This window comes from Helobdella robusta (assembly GCF_000326865.2).
Source record: "Helobdella robusta unplaced genomic scaffold HELROscaffold_16, whole genome shotgun sequence".
NCBI lineage: Eukaryota > Metazoa > Annelida > Clitellata > Rhynchobdellida > Glossiphoniidae > Helobdella > Helobdella robusta.
In genome coordinates, this window is record NW_008703893.1 from 3,326,159 (window position 1) to 3,333,181 (window position 7,023).

The window sequence follows — 7,023 nt, forward strand, 5'->3', positions numbered from 1 at the left end:
AAGCAAGAAGAACACAGCAATGATAATAATAATAATAACGTTAACAATAATAATAATAATAATGTTTTTAAATATTGTCAAAATAATATTAATAATATGTAGTTAATTAAATAAATTAATTCGCGCTTCTCGGCTGAGCGTTGATATTTACCTTAACAACCATAATATAAACAATCTCGCCGTTAAAAAAAAAAAAAAATTTTTTTTAATTTTAAAAATCGCGTTTTATATTGTTTATAGTTATTAAATTTACTTTATTGGTTTTCTGTTTTAATTAAATAATTTATATAAATTAATAATTACTTGTTCCTTTATATCAAATATCTTACATACCTTATATATAATGCACTGAAGATGAGTTATTTATAACTCGAAATAGCTATTAGCAAATTTATTTAATAAAAATTTAAAAAAAAACAATAAAATGTCTAATTTCTCGGAAATTAATAAATTAAAAAGAAATATGAAAAAGTTTAACAATGTTGAAAGTAGTGTTGAATTTTTGAAATATATGTATATATATGTATATATATATATATATATATATATATATATATATATATTAATCGCACTTTATAATTATAACGAACGTGACATCACATTAAAACATGAAGGTAAAGTGGTTGGTAAAGGGCAAACCTCGCCTTTTGTTAAACTATCACGTTCAATGTAATATGTATATGTAGGTTTACATAGTCGTTGCTAGGATGCCCCCCCCATCTTATAACACATACAACATACATTTAAGGGTAACTGCCATTAGGATATACGACGGTGTAACGAGAGAATTATAGTTATAATATAATAATAATAATTATTATTATAATAATAATTATTATTATAAAATGGAATACGCATGTCTTATTGTTATTATTATGGGTATAATTTAATATTATTAATCTCGTCATTAAAATATGTAATAAAAAAAAGTAGAACAAATTAAGTGTAATCGAAATTGATATTGGAATATTAACATAAGAGAGAGAGTGAAAGAGAGAGAGAGAGAGAGAGAGAGAGAGAGAGAAAGAAATAGAGAAAGAAAAAGAGAGACTAAATAACTACATATATATACGTTTGTATGCATAAATTAATATCGGCAAAATTAACGATAATTTCATCACCAACATCGTCAATAACAACGTCATCATTATCATCATCATCATTATTATTAAAGAATCATTATCACCATGGCCCTTACTTCAATCATATTGAAAAGGTAAAAGAATATCATACGAAGGTTGTGATGTGAATACAAAGAAGCAGAAGGATGAATGAATATAAATATTATATTATTATTATCATTATTATTATCATTATGTTATTGGAACGATATTACAAATGAATTTTTAAAAGAATTATAATCATGAATGAATGAATGAATGAATGAATAATAAATGAAAGAATGCACGAAATATATCACATCAATCAACCAATCAATCAATCAATCAACCAACCAATCAAACAATCAATCAATTATTTTTTTTGATATATTTTCATTATAACATAATGCTATACGTGTACATGCCTATTTCCAAATTCTTTAAAACATAAATCTATATATATAACGTCAACTGATGAGTGCAACTACAATGAATATGAATGAAGTGAATGGATGAATGAATGAATAGATGAATGAATGGATGGATGAATGAATGAATGGATGGATGAATGGATGGATGGATTGATGAGTGAATGGAATAAGGGGATGAATCATCAAAAATGAACAAATGAGTGAATGAATGGATGAATGAGTGTGTGTAAAAATGAAAGGTATTACAAACAGATGCGTGCAAACTACAAACTATAAAAAATTAAAATCGAAATGAATTTTTAAACAATAAAATTGAATGAATGGATGAAATAGCTGATGATTAATAACAACAATAATAGTAATATTTAATAATTAAAACTGAAAAAAAATAATAATCACAACAATAATGATACTAATGAGAAACGTCGGTCAAGTGCATATCATATACAATGTTAACCTTCTGTTAAACAAACACAAATACACACACACACACACACACATACATACGAATGTATATTTGGTTTTATATACAATGTTAATCTTCTGTTAAACACACACACACAGACACAAACAAACACATACATACGAAAGCATATTTGGCATTGTAAGAACCCAGCGATATAGCAGAACAATACAATTCTATCTATATATAGCACAAGAACATCACATTTATATCTCCATACAAATTAATGTATTCGCATGAAAGAACAGTTTCACACACACATACAAACACATACACAAACAAACACACATACAATCAAAAACACACACACACACACACATAATGGAACGCCAACGTTACTAGAGCAACGACAAACGAAATTGCTCGAAGCGAGAATACAAATCATTATTGATACATACATGTACTCGCACACATGTATATTCAAGCATGTAAGTATGTATGTATGTATGTATGTTTGTACGTATGTATGTTTGTATGTATGTTTGTATGTATGCATGTGTGTATGTTTGTATGTATGTTTGTATGTATGTTTGGATTTATGTATATTGTCTATACAAGTGAATATGAATAGAAACAAAACTGCTTTATGTAAAGGATTTTATTTTTTTTTTATAGGTCAACAATAACTTTCCATTTGAGCATTATGACGACGACGACGATGATGATAATGATGATTGGTGTCACGGTAATATTTAATAATTAAAACCATCATCATCGTCGTCATCATCATCATCATCATCACTACCAGCAACATCATCATCATCATCATCATAAGCTCCTCATTAGTCATCCACTACAATATCACATGCAAATGTAGTAATAAAAAGTATTCTAAAAATAGTAATAATAATAACAACAATACCACTACTATTACTACCGATTAAAATAATAATAATAACAACAAAGACAACAATATAGGATAATTTTAAAGGCAGCTTGTACGTATGCTGGTGTCATGGCCGTCCAATGAATAAACAACAGACGAGAACAACGAGATTGGCCTGATGCATTTATTCATCCAATCACAAATAACCAACCCACCAATCAAAATCAGTCCACTGAATAATTAACCAATCACAAAAAGCCGGCCAACCAATCCCACTCAATCAATCAATCAACCAGCCAACCAATCAATCAATCACTGAAAGCCCGACTACTCGACGAAAGCCAGCTAGTCAGATAATTATACAAATAAATCAGCTAAGTGAAGCTAAGCACATGTTCAGTTAAAACAAGAGCTGTGATGTCTGCTGTTGCTGCTGCTGTTGTTGCGGGAACATCATTGCTGGTCCTGAAACATTGGTCTGGCCTAATTTATTCTGCTGCTGCTGCTGTTGTAGTTGTTTTATCGACGGAGCAGTAGCTTTCTGCTGTTTGCTTCCCAGGTTGTCCAGGGAGATGTTCACCCCGGCACCCACCCACACACTCCCAAGTTTCAAGTCGTCCAGAGATGAGGCCTGCATAGTTCATTGGTCGTTTGAGCGAAGAAGTTAGTGGGGGGAAAATGAATGAGTGAATGAATTAATCAATATATTAGTGCAGTGGGTCAGTGGATGAAATACGTACAGGTTTGTTTTGATTGGTCGGATGTTGTTGTTGCTGCTGTTTGTTCAGGGCAGCTGCTGCTGGTGCTGGTCCAACTGACATGGGTTGCAGCACCGGAGCTCCCAACCAGTCATCTGTTCAATCAATAAATCAATCAATCAATTGATCAACCAATCTGTTGGTTAGTAAACTCCATCGATTTATCAGCCAGTCAAACCTTGCAAGTTGATTGAAGGTTGAAGGAATGGTTGATCATTAGCAGTAGTTGTTGTTGTTGTTGTAGAAGGCAACAGGAGATTTGGTTTTTGTTGGAACGATGAAAGTTGTTGTTGTCGAAATTGCTGCTGCTGCTGTTGAAACATCGTGGAAGCTGTTGCGAAGCTGTTGTTGTTGACGGGCTGCTGAAAAGTTGAAGACAACAAATCAAAACTAAGTGACTGTTGCTGCTGCTGTGGAAACATTGACAACGTTGTGGCTGCTGTTGCTGCTGCTGCTGAAGCTATATTGAAATTTAAATCACATAAGAGGTCGGCATTAGTGGTCGGTTTTGTTGCGGCTAATGTCGTTGCTGTATTTTTTAGCAGTTCTTGCTGCTGCAGAGGCATCAACAAAGGAGCTGGCTGTTGTTGTTGCTGCTGCTGCTGCTGTGACGCCATTGATGCTGCGGACGACAGTACTTCAGGTTTGATTCTGTTCAGTTTGAAATCAATGTTTTCTCAATGAAGTTTGATACCTTGTATGAAATAATACTACAATAATAATACTGAAGTTTGATACCATGTATGAAATCAATCAATCAATCGTGTGTGAAATAATACTACAATAATAATACTGAAGTTTGATACCTTGTGTGAAATAATACTACAATAATAATACTGAAGTTTGATACCATGTATGAAATCAATCAATCAATCATGTATGAAATAATACTACAATAATAATACTGAAGTTTGATACCTTGTGTGAAATAATACTACAATAATAATACTAATACTAACGAGAAAGTAATGGGTCTGGCTGTCTTTGCTTTGCCAGCTGCTGAGTTATGAATATAATATAAAGAGAATTAATTCTATAGGTGAACCTATATAATAATGATATAACCATCAAGACAAGTACCATCGTGTAAGCACCATCATAACTGTCATCCTCCTCCTCCTCATCATCATCATCATCATCGCCATCATCATCACCACCATCGTCATCATCATCATTATACTGACCAGTAGAAGGTCCGTGATGAAAACCAGTAAAATCATCATCGTCGTCGTCGTCGTTAGCACCATCAGCAAAGTAACCCAGTTCGACGTTAAAATCTAATCCCCCACCATCAATTTTAGTGGCATCGCTAGCGCCGTCATTTACAAACTCAGCAGATTTGAAGTCAGCGAAATCCCCATTAGCGTCGTCCTTTTTGGTCGTTGTTGTGGTTGCCGCTTTTGCTACTGCTTTCTGCTGCTGCTGTTGTTGCTGCTGTCTTCTAGCCGGAGTTACGGCGTTTGATGTTGTCGTTGCGGCTGCGGTAGATCTATTGGACTTTGAGGCTGACGGTGCCTGAAGTATTAAATTATTCATGCACGCCTTTGAATGATCTCCTCATTTGAATCATTTCCCTCATTCATTCATTATTATTATTATTATTAGCTATTGTCAGTAGTAGGAATATTAGTAACAAACAAACAAAAACAAGCAAACAAACAAACAATCAGACAAACTAACAAACAATCAAACAAACAAACAAACAAACAAACAATTAAACTAGCTAACTAACATTATCTTGAACCCTCTTACTACCGGCGCTGTTGTAAGATCTCTCTCTCTCTTTATTACCAGCACTACTACTACTACCATCAGCAGCACCATCCCTGTACTCATTGTAGTGGTTGTTGTACTTTCCATTGCCACTCCCATCGTACCTACCCTCCCTTCCATCATCATCTCTCCAGTTACTCGATCCAGTACCTACGCCGTTGTACCGGTCGCCATCGTCATCGTATAGATCGTTGCTACTGAATGAATGCATGGATGAATGAATGCATGAATAAATGAATGAATGAATGCATGAACGAATGGATGAATGAATGCTGGATAAAGTGAAAAAATAGAACATGAATGAATGAATGAGTGTTGAAAAATGAATAAATAGACGACTGAACAAACAAAAAGAGACAGATAGGCAATATGGTATGTACTAAAGAATGAATTTAAATTGTAAAGATGTAGAATTCTATGAATGAACGAATGAATGAATGAATGAACGGATGGATGAATGAATGAATAACAATCGACCTACTTGAAATCATCAGAGTTGTCAAATATTTTAATGCTGCTAACAAACTCTTTCACCTGTTATAATAGTTAACATATTTTGACCATTTTTCTATCTATCCATCTATCAATCTATTCATCAATACACTCCTTCATTAATCTTATCGTTAATTCACTCATTCAATCATTCATACATTCATCTAAGCTTATCTACGACATTATCAACTTATCCAGCAATCTCTACACTCATTCATCAATCTTTAAATAATTCATTCATTCAACTATACATACATACATATATACATACAAACAATCATTCATTCCTACGTAAATACATACCTCAATTCATCCACTCATTCATTCATCCATTAATTCATTCACTCATCCATCCATCAACAAATCAATCATATGACTTTATCAATGGCCTCTTCAGCCATTGACTTGTTTCCAGATTGCCAATCTTTGAATTCATCCAAACGAGGTCGGCCAGAGTTATAATCATCTCCTAGAAGAGAGAGTGAAAGAAAGAGTGAGAGTGAGAAAATAAGAGGAGAGAAAGAGAGAGAAAGTTAATAAATAAAAGAATGGATGGATGGGTGGGTGTGAGAATGAGTGAACGAACGAACGAATGAACGAATGAATGAGTGAACGAACGAATGAATGAATAAATCAAAAAATGAATGAATGAATGAATGAATGAACGAATGAACGAACAAATTAAAAAACGTGCAAATTAATTTAATTTTCTTTTAAGTGTTATCAACACAAAAAATTTTTGCAACTGAAACTGATAATAACATAATTATTATTTTCATTTTTAATAGAGCCATCTGTTCTTAGTAGAACAATTACAAAATTCTTAGAAATTAAAATAATGACAATGATGACAAAAGTTGATGAATAGAGTTGAATAAAATAAACAGAGACACGCCTCTTGTCATAACTGCGAACAACATTACAAACAACAACTACAACAACTAATATTAACACACAACTACCACAAACAACATCACAGACAACAACAACTAACATTAACAAACAACAACCACAAACAACTAACATTAACAACTCAACAACAACAACATCAATGAAAAAGAGAGCTGTACAGATCTTAAAATACAACACTATAAAACACAAACAACAAATCAAATACTGTCAACAATTCACAACAACAAAAAACCACAGCAGCATGCAACAACAACAACAACAATGTCTA